This window comes from Euleptes europaea, chromosome 3 (assembly GCF_029931775.1).
Source record: "Euleptes europaea isolate rEulEur1 chromosome 3, rEulEur1.hap1, whole genome shotgun sequence".
Classification (NCBI taxonomy): domain Eukaryota; kingdom Metazoa; phylum Chordata; class Lepidosauria; order Squamata; family Sphaerodactylidae; genus Euleptes; species Euleptes europaea.
In genome coordinates this window covers 24,624,201-24,641,840 of record NC_079314.1, presented here as the reverse complement: position 1 = coordinate 24,641,840, position 17,640 = coordinate 24,624,201, and positions in this window count along the sequence as shown.

The following is a 17,640-nucleotide window of genomic DNA, read 5'->3' as shown; positions in this document are numbered from 1 at the left end:
TACGAAGAGCTTGTAGCAGCATATACTATTAAAAAAAAACACAGCTGGGGAACTGTGATTATTTTTTTTACGGTGTTTTACTGTTCTGGTTTCTAGTGGATAAATCATACTGAAATATTAGTCTTTTTCAGACATTACAACGGCACATACTGGGAGCCTACCAATCACATGTAGATCCTCCTGATATGCGTAGCCACCATGTTATATGAATAGAAACAATGGGCATATTTACCATACAGGTTTGGTATACACAAACTGATCACGGGATTTTTCAGGGCTCACATTCACTGACCTTGGTACATTCGTGGTAAATACACACATTTTCCTTGTTCACACAACATGGCAACCAAGCCTATCAGGAGGATCAGGGGTACTAATGTGGGCTCCTGATACCCACGATTGGCAGATTCCCATTACGTGTGATTTTAATGCCAGAAAAGGGCTATTACCAATGGGCAGCTTCAACTTATGATCCTTGGAATTTTGGTGAAACCCCTCCAACACCATGCAAGGAATTGCATGGAGAGGGGCTGTAGCTCAGTGGTAGAGCATCTGCTTGGCATGCAGAAGTTCCCAGTTTCAGTCCTCGGCAACTCCAGTTAAAGGGACTAGACAAGTAGGTGATGTGAAAGACCTCTGCCTGAGACCCTGGAGAGCTGCTGCTGGTCTGAGTAGACAATACTGACTTTGATGGACCTTGATGGTCTGATTCAGTATAAGGCAGCTTCATGTGTTCATGTGAATTCAGTTGAATTAAATGGATGGTTTGTTTGGAGAAAGGACCTTCAAACTGCCAGTCGCCTAGAATTCGTAGATCTGCAAAGGCCCTTTGTGTCTTGTTGGATATTCAACATTGAGAGCCAGTGTGATGTGAGGGTTAGAATGTTGGACTAGGACCTGAAAGACTCCAGGTGAGTTCTTTCTTTATTAAAAATATGGCTAACAGCTAAACATATACAGAAACATATCCAAAAAATGATTTCCAACAGCCCAAACAAATAAAAATACAATAAAACAAGAGTGATCCTGCAACAATGCTATACAAATGGATCCTTAAAACACTTGCTATGAAAAAAATCTGTTTTTAGTCTATCGTAAAGTTATTTGTAGCAACTTTACCAAACAGATTTTGCCGGATTTTAATAGCGGCGGCACAAAACTTAGCAGTGTCAATAGAGAGCCTAGGATTTTAATCTCTGAGCAGCTTTTTAGCCCACTGTGCATCCAAGCAGCCTGGAAGCTTATTTAGCCAGGGCGGAATAAATTCAGCACGAATCTCCTTATAAAATGGACAGTGAATAAGAACATGCTCCAAAGTTCCCCACACCCCCATACCACACAGGCTACATTTTCAAATTCGAGATAAAACAGGTCCCTCAAAACAAGGGCAAAACGCTGGGAAATGCAGGGGGAGAGCAAGGCAACCTCCGACGGTTGCAAACAACATGCATAATCCAAACAAAGACCCGAAGTCATCAAAGGGGTGATGGTAGGGTTTCCAAGTCCCTCTTCTCCACCGGCGGGAGGTTTTTGGGGCGGAGCCTGAGGAGAACAGGGTTTGGGGAGGGGAGGGACTTTGCCGAAGCAGCCATTTTCTCCAGGTGAACTTTGCTCTAGCGGCTGGAGATCAGTTGTAATAGCAGATCCCCAGCTGGTACCTGGAGGTTGGCAACCCTAGGTGACGGCGAGTGAAACAGCCATACATAAAATACCATTGTTTCACCATGGTACCTATTCATGCTGTGATAACATCGCAGCTTACATTAGGTTATATCATTGGCTGCTGTTGCTGAAAGGTGGGGAAATGCAAAGTGCTCCCATGTCACAACATGTACACTTCTAGATATCATGGAGGAGAAGCTAAATATTTGGCAGCAAATACACATTTTGCGTCATGGGTAGTTTAGGCCTTGACAGCATGTTTCCACAAATTTCTGCAAATGTATTTGCTGGTGCCAAAATTGTAATGATGAGACAGTGGAAAACAGGAACTCTTCCATCTGTTTCAGATTTTTAATTGGACATTGTTAAAATGGAGAAACTGATGAGATTAAGGATATATGCTGAAGGATTTTGTAAAATACTATTGGAACAGTGCATTTTTGCTATTCTTAAACCTTTCTTTAAAAAGAGCTGAAGACAAAATCCTTTTAAAAAGCTGTTTGAAACTCGGCACTGTTAGGGAAAAGAAAAGAAACAAAGTCAAGGTGAAACAGGATTCTCGTGGCACTTTAGAAACTAATGAGATTTATTCCAGCACAAGCTTTTTGTGAGTCAGAGCTCAGTTAATCAGATTATGAAGTATACATACACAACGTTTTAAATGTACGTTTTACCTGCTATGGTTATACACTTCTCGTATCTGATGACGTGAGCTTACACTGGAAGGCATTTTGTTCATCTCTAAGGTGCTGCCAGATTCCTGTTTTAATTTGCGGCTGCAGACTAACGGGCTACCTTTTGGAATAAGATCAAACTCTTCCCTGAAAACGGGACGTTAGCAGGACGTGATTCAGAGTGGATTCTGGGAGGCAGCCAACAGAAGATGGACCCACCATAAGGCACACACCAGTCATTTGGCTCAGGGCTACCGTTCAGCGAGGGGAAACGGTGTCTAACACTGTCCATTTGGGTAATCCCATGCCATCGGATCTGTCAACGGGGCACAGCCTGCCCTGGCCATCTTGCTATCTCCCTCCACCCCGCGCCTGCTGTCTGTCTCTGTGGCAACCTTATTCACTTGGGATGGAAGTGAGTCCTCAGCCTCTATTAGGCTCAATCCCCCTCCCCCCGCAAACTGAGCTGGTCTCCTCTCCATCAGCACAGATGACGAAGAGTAGGTCAAATCAGGGACTGCCTTATCTTATTTCCATTTAAAAAGAAGCCAAGTGATTTTTCCTTGTCTTAGCTTACACTGTGGTAGCTCTGGTGAGATCAGCATGCTGAATCAATACAAGATGCAGCTAGCCAAAAAATTAAAAACAGACCTCTTCATACCAATTGCCTTGTAAACATTAAAAGCACTGACCTCTTCATACCAATTGCCTTGTACCATAACAAAAGCAGTATACAGATCACGGAAGTCTTATTCAGTCAATCAAATTTGTGGATAATTAAATGAAAATTGTGGATAATATATTCACTGGCCTTCCCAATGCCCTCCTTAGTACCAAGTCCATGGATAGGGTTGCCAGCTCCAGCTTTTTACCTGGAGATTTTTGGGGCAGAGCCTGAGGAGGGCAGGGTTTGGGGAGGGACTTGAATGCCATAGAGTCCAATTGCCAAAGTGGCCATTTTCTCCAGGGGAACTGATCTCTATCGGCTGGAGATCAGTTGTAATAACAGGAGATCTCCAGCTAGTACCCGGAGGTTGGCAACCCTATCCATGTACATACAAGCTGTACATTCATGGGCTTTTCCTGTGTGACCAGTTCTGGGTGATGCACTTTGACAGATACGGAATAGGTTCAGAGGAGGACAGTAAGGGTTGGCAGGAGGTCTGGAAAACTAGTCCTACGAAGCGTTAGCCTGGAGAAGAGAAGTCTGAAAGGAGACATGATTGTATTCTTCAAATACTGGGTGACCTTGGGCCAGTCACACTCAGCCTAACCTACCTCACAGGTAGGGTTTCCAACTTCCAGGTGGAGCCTGGGGATCTCCTGGAATTACAACTGATCTCCAGACTACAGACATCAGTTCCCCAGCAGGGTATAATGCCACAGAGCCCACCTTTCAAAGCAGCCATTTTCTCCAGGGATACTGATCTCTGTCTCCTGGAGATCAGTTAAAATCCCAGGAGGTCTCCAGCCACCGCCTGGAGGCTGGCAACCTTACAAATATCCAGGAATTTTTCCAATCTGGAGTTGGCAACCCTGCTTACAGGGTTCTATGAGGATAAAATGGAGAAGAGGAAGAATGATCCCAGATGCTTTGGCCTCCCATTGGGAAGAAAGATGGGGTATAAATGAAGTAAATAAACGAATAAAATACCTGAGGAGCTGTCACATGGAAGAGGGCAAGAACTTGGTTGCTGCTGTTCTGGTGGGAAGATCTAATGGGATTCCATTACAAGTGGGGAGTATTCAGTCAGACATTAGAAGAAACTTCCCGACAGTGAGAGCAATTCAACAATGGAACTAGGAGGATGGTAGCCTCCCTCTTGCTAGGCAGAGGCTGAACAGAAGAAGAAGACCACGGTTACACAGCCCGGATAACCTACAAGAACCAATGAACTCTGACCGTGAAAGCCTTCGACAATATTAAGAAGAAGAAGAGTTGGTTTTTATATGCCAACTTTCTCTACCACTTAAGGGAGCCTCAAACCGGCTTACAATCTCCTTCATCTTTCAGCAAACCAACTGCTGCTGCACTGGGGGCTGGCTGTCCTTTCTCCAGATTCAGCCTGTGAGGTCAAGGTAAGGGAGAATTCAGGATGCTTGACAAAGTGGTAATCTAGGTGTCATAGAATCATAGAGTTGGACAGGGCCATACGGGCCATCTAGTCCAACCCCCTGCGCAATGCAGGATCAACCTAGAGCAGTGGTGGTGAACCTATGGCACGCGTGCCAGAGGGAGCACGTAGAGCCCTCCCTGTGGGCACGTGCGCCATCACCCCAGCACATCTAGAGAGTTGCAAATGTTAATGTATGAGTTGTTTTTTTCTAAACTAAAACCTCAGTATTCAGGTTAAATTGCCGTGTTGGCACTTTGCAATAAATAAGTGGGTTTTGGGTTGCAGTTTGGGCACTTGGTCTCTAAAAGGTTCGCCATCACTGGCCTAGAGCATCCCCGACAAGTGTTTGTCCAGCCTCTGCTTAGAGACTGCCAGTGAGGGGGAGCTCACCACCTCCTAGGTAGCGGATTCCACTGTCAAACAACTCTTACTGTAAAAATGTTCCCTAATATCCAGCCATTACCTTTTCTCCCACAATTTAAACCCATTATTTAGTGTCCTGTCCTCTGCTGCCAACAGGAACAGCTCCCTGCCCTCCTCTAAGCGACTGCCTTTCAAATATTTAAAGAGAGCCATCATGTCCCCACTCAACCTCCTCCAAACTAAACCTTCCCAACTCCCTCAGCCTTTCCTCATACGGTTTGGTTCTCTGTGCCCACTAGGGTTGCCAACCTCCAGGTACTAGCTGGAGATCTCCTGCTATTACAACTGACCGTGTTCCTCGGGAGGTGGTGAGCTCTCCTTCCCTGGAGGTTTTTAAGAAGAGGTTAGATGGCCATCTGTCAGCAATGCTGATTCTGTGACCTTAGGCAGATGATGAGAGGGAGAGCATCTTGGCCATCTTCTGGTCACTGGGGGTGTGGGGGGGGAGGTAGTTGTGAATTTCCTGCATTGTGCAGGGGGTTGGACTTGATGACCCTGGTGGTCCCTTCGAACTCTGTGATTCTATGACCTCCAGCCGATAGAGATCTGGTCACCTGGAGAAAATGGCCGCTTTGGCAATTGTACTCTATGGCATTGAAGTCCCTCCCCTCCTCATGATATGCCTGTATAATTGTATCAATTCCCAATGACAATAACACAGTAGGAGGTTGAGAGTTCAAAGCAGTCTGTTTATTAGGCCCAACATACACATCGGGTGAAAATTGCCCAAATGCGCAGGACAATTCACACAAACATCAAAGGAGTGCAAGCATGGATATATCTTTGGTAATGGGAGGTGCGAAGTCGTAATACATGGTGTCAATACATACAACCAATAATAGATATTTAAGGATTTGAATACCCTATTAGAGATTCGGAGGCGTTACACAGAGGTGGTGATTTCATTCTCACTAATGAGCAGTGAAGACCCTCATGGTCAGGTGCTTTTATATTTGATCCTACATTACCGGTACTGCAGTTCTTCTTATCTTGGACCCTGGCAGCTGCCAAGGCTAACTAAGGGAGTTTTTCTAGCTGGCCCTTATGTGGGGGGAGCCAGCTTATGAAAGCATACTAGGGCCTTCTATGGATCCTCTAATTAGCTTCTAACGAGCAAAGCTGGGCCTCTTATACTCAAGGCCTTTAACATATATATGTGCTTGGCGTGACTTTAATCATAGATACACTGATACACTGAGTATGGCATATTCATAAGTGCAGATTATACTTTATTGATTACAAAGAATATATTTCAAATCAGAGAATACGTTTCCAATACAGGTTTAGTGAATGAATACATTTCTTCAGTGAAAGAATACATTTTCAATAACATGATTTCAGGCATCTCACTCAGACCCCGCCCTCCTCAGGCTCCACCCTAAAAACCTCCCGTCGGTGGCAAAGAGGGACCTGGCAAGCCTAGCACCCCTGTTGTCCAGGATTTTGCATCAGGCACTGGAGAGGGCCCCTCGTCTTTGCTTTTGCCCAGACTCCAGAGGAAAGCTGCAAACCAATTGTCTTGCTAAGACAGATGGCTGTCAGCAACCAAACTAGTAGTGCATCTGCTCCAACATATGAGAAAAGAGGGGGGGGGGACACTTGTTTGATTGAAGGGTGTGGAAGGCAGGGATAACTGACACCTCACAGTTTTCCCCCCCTCAGAGTGTTTTTTTAGAGGGGGAGAACTAGTTGTAATATTTAATTTGAATGTGGAGAAAACACCTTTCCCCTTCATCACACGTACAAGTTGGGGAAACTCCATGCCTATCCCCCAAAATAACTTGGCTGTGTTTCCTCTGCCGAGAACAATAGCCTGGAAAAAGATGGGGAACGTATGCCATGTTGTGCACTGCTGAAATAGAAAAAGGGCCTAGAGATTTCAGAAATCGATACACTTCTCTGTGGAGGAGGATAAACACATAAAAAAGAAAAAAGCCATGACCCCCCTCAAGAGTTTGCAGTGTCTAAAATCTGCCAGACAGTGTTTTACCAGTGTGTGTCATGATCCACAAGTGAGTCACATCCCAGCTAAACGGGGCTCAAAGATGTGCACCATCACCGTGTTCTTTTTTTTTTAAGCGTTTTGCAGAGAATGATCAAGGTCAGCTTCAAGATGGGAGAGCCTTTGAGCTAGGGTTGCCAACCTCCAGGTAGTAGCAATAGACACTTCTGTGTACTCAGGGGTTATACAAAAACACACACAGAAAACAACAATAAGGCAAGCCCAAAAATTATAATGGGATTTAGGTTGCCAAAATGCTCTAGCAAGCAATGGTTGCACCAAAGTAATACATTGCTGTTGTAATCATCCAGGTAAGTTTACACAGGCTATTTCCATGCCCAGGAACCAGTATGTTGTACACTACATGGAATTAGCCTGTTTAGGCAGGAGGAGGAGTATCTACTTTATGGGAGAGTATATAAACTGGTAGGCTGCAGACCACTGTTGAACAGGTGGATGAATATATGACTTTGAAGAGGAACTGATGAAGACTTAAAAACAGAAACGGCTGTCTTCCTCTTCAGCCTGACATGAAATAAAAGGAAGACTCTTCCTGTGAATAGACAATATTTGTATTAGTATAGGAATTGGTTTGAGGTATACTTACCTTTTTGTGTAAACTTACCTGGATGATAACTTACTTTGGTGCAACCATTGCTTGCTGGAGCATTTTGGCATCCTAAATCCCATTATAATTTTTGGGCTTGCCTTATTGTTGTTTTCTGACTGTTTTTTGTATAACCATGTAGTAGCTGGAGATCTCCCGCAATTACAACTGCTCTCCAGCTGATAGTGATCAGTTCCCCGGAAAAAATGGCTGCTTTGGCAACTGGACTCTATGGCATTGAAGTCCCTCCCCTCTCCAAGCCCCACCCTCCTCAGGCTCCGCCCCTAAAATCTCCAGATATTTCTCAACCCGGAGCTGGCAACCCTACTTTGAGCAAAATGCTGCTGCAGATCCTCTTAACCAGAGTGGGATGGCAGAGGCGGTACACACAAATAGAGCATCCCAGAATTTTCTGGCCAGTTGGCTTGTGCGAGTTAGCTGAACCACAAACAAGTCAAACTCTTTTTGAAACAAGTCCTCTTTTGAAATAACAAAGCCAGCAGCAGCATTTTCCAAGCCAGTCGTGCCCAGGAACATGGTGTCCTCCCTCTATGAAGCTTCTTGAGCTATTTTCAAAGTGTGTCTTCATTTTTTGGGTGGGTGTGTGTGCTTTTATTACCCTAATTGTGAAAACAAGACAATGGTTGATCATGAGTCTAGAGAAGACTAAGGGAAAGGCCAAGGATCTTCCCAGGGGCCCCAACTGGTCTTAAGACCCTGGCAGCTACCCCCATTTGGCTTCTGTTTGGAACAAGCCATCAGAACAAGAGAGACCAAATACAGACCCAAAAGAAAAATGGTACAAAATTAAAACTTAAAAGTAACCCCCTGCAGCAGGTGAATGCCTTGCATGTCCCCCAACATTTCATATATGAAACGCTGGACACCCTTTTGTACTTTTAACACACCTTTTTTCTCACAACAAGTATCATGCCATGAATGTTCCTACTCAAATCACTTTGTTGAAACTTCTTCTCAACTTGCTGGCGCTTCTCTGAAACAGACATTGCAGCACCGATTTAAAAACAGAAAGGGGGCTCTTTAGGTTTAAAATAGATTAGAATTCGGGTTTAGATTAGAATGCCATAGAGTCCAATTGCCAAAGTGGCCATTTTCTCCAGGTGAACTGATCTCTATCAGCTGGAGATCAGGTGTAATAGCGGGAGATCCCCAGCTACTACCTGGAGATTGGCAACCCTATGTCTAGCTGGGCATGAGTTTCATGACAGAAGGTTTTGAGGAAACCAAGAAGGCAGGCTAAAGAAAGCAGTGATCTTGGCTCTGGTAAAAAGCAATAGTCTTGGAGATTCTTAACAGACCAGTTTGAAAACATGGCGGCCCTCCTGATGACTTCTGAACTGCGGGGCAATTTCTTGAAAATAAGGGATAGCCAGGTCTGTCATCCTATTTCTACTGCATTGTTTACTGGATATCTTATGCTGTCTGATTCCATTTTTAAAAAAATATTTTGCAATCCTCTTTGAGTCTCAGCGAGAAAGGCGGGCTATAAATGAAGTCAACAAATAAATATCCGGCAACCTTTGCCGAAGGAGAAATCCAATAAAGCTGCTTAATTTTTCTCTCTCCATTTGAGACTGGGGTAGAGAGAGAATATAGGCTAGGAAATGGAGGAAAGAGAAAACAAGCTCTCTCTCGGTTTTAGCAGAGTTAAGACATCCCCGTGCTGATGCTGTCAGATTTCTCTTGGAACTGTAGTTGCGCTCAGCTGGTGTAAAACCTTTGAAGTTCACACAGTTGCGGGGGGGGGGGGGGCTGGTCCTGTTTTATAAAGATAAGACAGGGCTTTTAAGCCAAATGATACCTTAACCACAGCTGTGAGAGGAATGCCAATGGGGACTGCTCCCCACCTCTCTGCTCATTCAGCTGCTACTTGGAATATTTCTTTAAAAAACGGATTAGGAATAATTTGTAAAACTGGCAAGACTAGTTATTAAAATTCACATGAGCTTGGTCAAACAGCTCGGAGGAAGGAAATGTCTGGTGCCTCTATTCAGGACATTCGCGTGGTCTGAGTCAAAGCTGTGTTTTTTTAATCTCCTGAAGTCAAGAGGACTAGAAATGTCAAAAGGTAAAGGTTAGGAGTGGTTAAGAGGGGTTAACTCTGTGGTTAAGAGTGGTGGACGCAGCCATGGCAAAAATGACTCATGAACTAAATCCTAAATTTAGTGAATCCACAGAACAATTCCAGGAGAAGTGGGCATCTTTTTATGTATATATGAAGTCCAATTATCACGAATAATGGATGTTAAAATATCATAACTAATCTTGTTTTAAACTTTTTTACTTAGTTAATTGATAAAAAAAAAAAGAATAAGAACCTTTAAAATACCAGAGATTATTTAGAAGCAAGAACAACAAATCAAAGCCATTTTGTAACTATATTTTATTTAGAAATCATTTTACAATACTGTTTTGTTTTTATTATGTTAACATTTACCCCTTTCCCCTTTTCCTTTCCTGTATCCCTAATGATATAAAGAAAAGAAAAAAAAAGAGTGGTGGACTCTAATGTGGTGCACCGGGTTCGATTCCCCACTCCGCCACACAAAGCCTGCTGGGTGACCTTGGGCCAGTCACAGTTCTCACAGGAGTTTCTTAGCCCATGCCGAGGTAGGCAATGGCAAACCACCTCCGAACGTCTCTTGCCTTGAAAACCCTACGGGGTCGCCATAAGTCAGTTGTGACTTGATGGTGTGCGCGTGTGCACGTACACACACACGGGTTGCCAGGTCCCTCGCCACCACTGGCGGGAGGTTTTTGGGCCGGAGCTTGAGTAAGGCAGGGTTTGGGGAAGGGAGGGACTTCAATGCCATAGAGTCCAATTGCCAAAGTGGCCATTTTCTCCAGGTGAACTGATCTCTGTTGGCTGGAGATCATTTGTAATAGCAGGAGATCTGCAGCTAGTACCTGGAGGTTGGCAACCCTCACACACATACATCATATGTAAGTTGGTCCTGATCTATCATCACCTAAACTGTGATTATTGCCTCTCTGAATGCACCAACAAAGAACTTTGCTCAGTGCTTATACAGCAATAGAACCTGAAAAGGTCCAATTTAGAGTGTCATGTACTTTTCCATATCTGAGCCAGGATAGTCTGGAGCAAAGGAAGAACTTGGCTTTTACTAGCTGCCGGGGCGGGGGGTGGAGTGCAGCTTGCTTGATGCATCTTGTCACAGGGTGGGAAAAATCTGTGTCTCTTGCATCTGTTCCTCTTTTGCATAACTATTAAAAATCCAGAGGCGCTGCCTACCCTCCATTGCACCTGGTTCATACTCTTTCTGACGCTTGCAGAAATACCAATGGGGCAAGCTTGTACTTGCGAAAGACAACCAATCGTACCCAGAAGAAAGCTATTGCGCGGTTAAGAATTTCTCCGATGGATTCCTCAGTTGCAGCTCGCAGATGGCCAAGCAGACTTTGCCTGTGACAGGAGTGCTACATGCGAGGTTGGACAGTCTTCATGCTTTGAAAAGCTACTCTTTTTTATTTGCCAAAGCTTTGGGGGGCCACTAGCTGGAACCACGTGTAAGATGGCTCCTCCCAGGACATGGAGCCAGTGACAAAATCTCTCCACCACCCCCCAAGCGGGAGGAGCCAGTCCTTCTGCACCAGATAAGCCACATAATAGTGGTTCTCAAACTTTTGAGATAGGACTAGGGTTGCCAGCTCCGGGTTGGGAAATACCTGGAGATTTTTGGGGCAGAGCCTGAGGAGAGTGGGGTTTGGGGAGGGGAGGGGCTTCAGTGCCATAGAGTCCAATGGCCAAAGCGGCCATTTTCTCCAGGTGAACTGAGCTTTATCGGCTAGAGATCAGTTGTGATAGCAGGAGATCTCTAGCTACTACCTGGAGGTTGGCGGCACGAGAGGCTCAAGAATGAAAACCACACTGGGATATCAACAAAATAACCATGTAATCCATACAAAGGATTATTTCAAGCATAAGGCACAATTAAATTACAGTCATGTTCGACTCTAACATAAAACAACGAACCAAGGAACAATAGCTTTCAAAAGGGGGAGGGTCACTCCCGTCCCAAAGTGTCCATACAGTCCCCGAAATTCCGGAAGTCCATCGTAAAGTAAAGATAAAGTCCAGCGGTATATATGCAGTGAAAAACAAAAGAAGGAGAAGGAGAACGTGTGGCTAGTTGTTGGTGCACGTTTCAAAAAGCTTTCTTCAACTCCAAAAGAAACAAGGCAACCGCGGCTTTTAAATCCATTTGGTAATCAGCCGGTTGTCTGTAGGACCGTCAGCATTTGCCAGTGAACATTCTCACATGGTATTCATTTGGGAAGCTAGTAGCTAGTAGATAGGACCCACTTCTAAACTCATTGTACATTTTGGGGACCCAATTCTCAGCTTACCACCCATGAGTTACAAAGGTGCTTAATTAACATTAATGGGCATATTCTTTGTATTACAATACCAAGAGAGGGGGGAAATGGTTAAACCAGTGGTACTCTCACTCCACGCACACAATTTACCACCAACCAAAACAGCCATATTTACTTCCATCTCCTTCACTAGGCCTGCACCTCAGGGCGAACTACAGATTACCCATTCCTCTGGTGGTGGCTGTTTCAAGGTGGGAACAGCCTACCAACCACAGGACCTTGCCCACTTTCCTGAAACATGGGGCAGGTGCCATATTGGGGAACAGCGATCAGGAGGTCCACAGGTGGCTTTCAAGCCGTTGACTATCACTGGTTTGAACCCTCAGATAATATCGAAGGTTGTCAGGCATGACATGGCAACCTCACAGGAGGAGGTGTGATTATGGGTGGCAGCTGTTGGCGATGGCATGATATGACTTTCAGGAAAAAATGAAATGATGTCAGGCCTCTCTAGGAGTTTCCAGACACTCTTTTGTAAAAACAAACAGAGTTTTTGGCGATTCCTTGAGAGTACTGGCATCACTCTCAGGTTTCCCTGGAAGTGCCATTACACTGTCAAGCCTGATGGCCACAATGGCCTTTTAAAACATTTTTCTCCTGCTGCTCCCCTCTGCTTGATACCTCGGAGAGCCACTGCAGAGCTGCTGCCTGTCCAGGTACACTATACTGACTCAGGTAAGGTAGGGATGCCAACCTCCAGGTACTTAGTAAACCATGAAATAGCAGAAAATATGCAAAGTTTTATACTGCAATCTTTTTAGTTAGATATATTTTCACAAATATTCACATTATATTAAAGTTCATATATGAATTTGTACAATCACAATGTATCAATTGACAATCACAAATTGTGCAATCACAAATTGATTGTCAATTGATATATTGTGATTGCACAAATTCATATATGAATCTTTAATATAATGTGAATATTTGTGAAACATATATCTAACTAAAAAGATTGCAGTATAAAACTTTGCATATTTTCTGCTATTTAACTACTTATATAGCAGGCTAACTTCATATTTGTTCAACCTCCAGGTACTAGCTGGAGATCTCCTGCTATTACAACAGATCTCCAGCCAACAGAGATCAGTTCCCCTGGAGAAAATGGCTGCTTTGGCCATTTGGCCAAAGACATTTAAGTCCCTCCCCTCCCCAAACCCTGCCCTCCTCAAGCTCCGGCCCAAAAACCTCCCGCCAGTGGCGAAGAGGGACCTGGCAACCCTAGTGTAAGGTCTAACTCAGCGTAAGGCAGCTTCATGTGATTTTTCTGGTCTGTTTATTTACTGGGAACATTTCTCGGCCACCCCTCCAAAAACCTGGTCAAGGCGGCTTGTGAAGTAAAAACCATACCATGAAATCATCAGCATGCAACTGAGCCATGGATTGGCTCTGTGAGAATGGGGAGATTGTCCACTCTGATGCCACGTAACGTGCATCATTCCAGGAGGAGTACATTTGCATGACTAATCCGCTTGCTTCATCTGCGCTCCCTCATCATCTGCTTTTCTTGCAGCCGAGAGATCTCAGAGGCCCTGAAGAGAACTGATGTGAGCAAAACTGGCAAAGACTGAAAATAGCTCCTTGTCATGTCATTATTTCATATTGGCCGCATTTTTTTATTTGCCCGGGGGGAGGGGGTAGTATGTGAACACAGACTGCCTTGGCATGCAGGTTTGTGTGTGTGTAAAGTGCCGTCAAGTCGCAGCCGACTTATGGCGACCCCTTTTTGGGGTTTTCATGGCAAGAGACTAACAGAGGTGGTTTGCCAGTGCCTTCCTCTGCACAGCAACCCTGGTATTCCTTGGGGGTCTCCCATCCAAATACTAACCAGGGCTGACCCTGCTTAGCTTCTGAGATCTGATGAGATCAGGCTAGCCTGAGCCATCCAGGTCAGGGCGCATGCAGGTTTACTGTTATTTTAATGACATTGTAGAACAAAGTTTTTTTTAAATAAATATTATGGGGATTGGATGGAGAGAAAGCTTCAGGAAAATGCTGGGTCCCTGTTTTTAACATGACAGGTGGTGGGACAAGTGAAGGAGAAAGGTAATAGACTAGAGCAGCAGGATGTCTAATTCATCCTCTCACCTGGAAGCAAGAGCCTCTCCATAATTAAAAAAAATCTCACCTAGATGATTGCACATCATCAAATGCTGCCTGTGAACTTCAGTGGTGTTGTTGTCATTTTTTACATCACTTCTGTAAAGCGATGTGCAGGTGTGTGCAAGAACAATGTGCGCAGAAGGGGAGTGAGAGCAAGCACACAGGTCCTGTTAGGGTTGCCAACCTCCAGGTGGTCACCAGGTGGTGGTTGGGAACTGAGGTTTTTTCCTCCTTAAGTTTGTCCAGGAGGGTAGTAACAGCAGAACTTGCAACTTAGATTTTGCAACTTGATTTCTACTATAATCCAGGTGGTGGCAAGAGATCTCCTGCTATTAGAACTGATCTCCCACCGATAGAGATCAGTTCCCCTGGAGAAAATGGCCTCTTAAATGGCAATTAGACTCTATGGCATTGAAGTCCCTCCCCTCCCCAAACCCTGCCCTCCTCAGGCTCCGCCCCAAAAACCTCCAGGTATTTCCCAACCCGGAGCTGGCAACCCTTATGCATGCAGGATAATAAAGTGGCAGAATGGTCTGCAGCACCAGAGATGGATGACCTAGTGAGGGAATGCTCCCCTGTGTTGAAAACTCCCTGCAAATAGACAGCAAACAAAGGCAAAGGGAAGAACCTTTCTCTGCAGTGCTAATTTTCTGTTTTCAGGGAGGTGGTTTTTTGGGGGAGGGGGTTAATGTGAAGGAACATTCAAATCTGGAATCCCCCACCAGCAGTCTGAAATGTTGCAGGCCAATATGTACTCTGCCTCTCATATTCTCGCTTGTGTGACCCAAGCCTCAGTATGAATAGCTGCTGTTTGCTAACGTTCTGTTAGCTTTGTAACATGCTTGAACCTGGCTGAATCCATCTTTGCTCAATTCTGGCATGAACAGACTGCTGGACTTGATGGACCTTGGTCTGATCCAGCATGGCCTTTCTTATGTTCTTATGAAAGACCCTAGAGAGCAGCTGCCAGTCAGAGTAGGCAATACTGAGCTTGATGGACCAACAGTCTGATTCAGTATAAGGCTAATTCATGTCTGGTTCCAGTTAAGTATTCAGGAAGTAAGTTCCAGGAGTAAGGGTCACCCATGGAGAATATTGTAGTGTACCCATAGTACCATGGACCAAAATATAGCATTCATAGAATCATAGAGTTGGAAGGGACCACCAGGGTCATCTAGTCCAACCCCCTGCACAATGCAGGAAATTCTCAACTACCTCCCCCCTCACACACACACCCAATGACCCCTACTCCATGCCGAGAAGATGGCCAAGATGCCCTCCCTCTCATGATCTGCCTAAGGTCATAGAATCAGCATTGCTGACAGATGGCCATCTAGCCTCTGCTCAAAGACCTCCAGGGAAGGAGAGCTTACCACCTCCAAAGGAAGCCTGTTCCACTGAGGAACCGCTCTGTTAAAAAATTCTTCCTAATGTCTAGACGGAAACTCTTTTGATTTAATTTCAACCCGTCGGTTCTGGTCCGACCTTCTGGGGCAACAGAAAACAACTCGGCACCCTCCTCTATATGAGACAGCCCTTCAAGTACTAAAGTAATACAGACACCACCCTAGCCAGTGATGTGCAGCTACAGCCATGGAAAAATGAAGAAGACACCTATGCTTGATAAAGCAAAGGGTTGCTCAGGCCCCCAGCATTCAATCCACAGATCAGTACATACCCGCCTCTTATAAAGTGACTGGGCTCTGCTCCAACCACAATGCACAGATAATCTGGCAGTTCAAACCTAAACAAAGTCGCACCCTTCCAAGTCCGCTGAAGTCAAAGGGGTTAGGAAGATGCAAGTCTGTTTAGGATCCCGCTGTAAATTTGGAAGAGGTGTATGTGCTGGAGGCAGGGCCTGGCCTCCCCTAGCAGCTGTCCCAGCCTCCCCCAGGGAGGGCTGTCTTTCACTTTGTCATTCCAGATCTTATCAGAAACAATGCCTTCTGGGGTCCATGTCGACTGGCCAGCTGCTCCCTGCGTGCTCCTTCATTGTGCAGAGCCTACTTGGAAAGCTAAAAATCTGTTTCAAGAAGACAGCATGTGCGCGCATGTGATAAAGCAGAACAAAGCCTTGTGGGAGACAGCGCACAGATGCACGATGCAAAGTCACCTCCAGAAAACGGCTGTGCCACCTCCCTTTGCCGTCACCGATGCTCCCCTCATCCCACATCGCTGTTACATAACCTTGTTGCGCAACCCAAGGCGTGCCTTTCGCTTGCGTGGCAGCGGTGCCGAGGACCGATTGGCTGAGGCGAGCTAAGTCTCTGTGGTCAGTGGAGCTGTCGGAACGAATCCTTGGCTCTGCTAATTCGGGCTGGGAATGGGATTTGATGTCCAAACCAATTGCTTTCTCGTGTTGTTGAGGAAGAGGCCCTTTTGCACTGTGGACTCATCATTCATAAGTTATCTTGGCAGAATCCGTGGTGGCTGGAAGGCCTCTTTTCCATCTTCTCCTCCTCCACCCCCCCGGGAAGGTGAAGCCACTGCTGTCTACAGCTCTGGTTGTCTGCAGTGGCTTTTTTGCAACCCTGCTGTTGAGAGCAAGCACATTTCGCCCTGAGCAGGGTCTGTCATGCAAACCAAGTTTTGAAGCATTGTGATCCATCCAAAATTCCCACTTCCCACACTTTTGCTGACAATCGTCACGATTTGCCAGCAAAATGTCCCTTCTTTTTAAACTGGTCCGGCTGACAAAATGCGACAAGAAATCCATAGCAAAACCAGAGAGGCTGTGTAGTGCAGAGGGTAAAGTGTAAGACTAGGATCTGGAAGGCCCAAGTTTGAATTTGGGGAGGGGCTGTGGCTCAGTTTGTAGAGCATCTGCTTGGCACGCAGAAGGTCCCAGGTTCAATCCCCGGCATCTCCAGTTAAAGGGACTAGGCAAGTAGATGATGGGAAAGACCTCAGCCTGAGACCCTGGAGAGCCGCTGCCGGTCCGAATAGACAATACTGACTTTGATGGACCGAGGGTCAGGTTCAGTAGAAGGCAGCTTCATGTGTTCACGTGTCCCCACACTTCTGTGTGCAGTTCAGTCTGTCACTTTGTCCCAGTCTACCTCAGAGGGTTGTTTGAGGATAAAATGGAGGACGGGAGGCTAATACTGTAAGCTACTTTAAGGTCCTATTGGGGAGAAAAACAAGGTATAAATATCTAAACCAATCAATTGTTAAAACAAAAGTCAGCTGCTTTTACAGCAGACTCAACAAGGATGTGGCACTATCGATCCTATCCCAGTACCTGTCAAACGCCAGCTTAGATCCTACCAGGTTCCATCGTGGCCCTTTCCCCTGCCCCCTCCAAGAGCACACACCTTGAAATCAACTTGGGCAACTCTACCTATACTGCTCAACCAAGATTGCAGCCATAGAGGACAAGGGCACGGTCCAGGGCTTTCACAAACTAAGTCTGGGATTCATCAAGGGTGCAAGTACCCAAATCCCTCTCAGATCCAAACAGGTAACTTGGATTCCCACAATCGTCCTTTTTCATAGAATTCTGTTACGAGGTCTGCCATTGAGTTCCAAAGCTACCATCAGGCCCTGCAACAGCTGGGATTGTTTTCCTCGATTTGCAGGCTGGTGAAGAGAATGCTTCTGAGCATGTGCAGAGCGCCTTTCCCCCCTCAT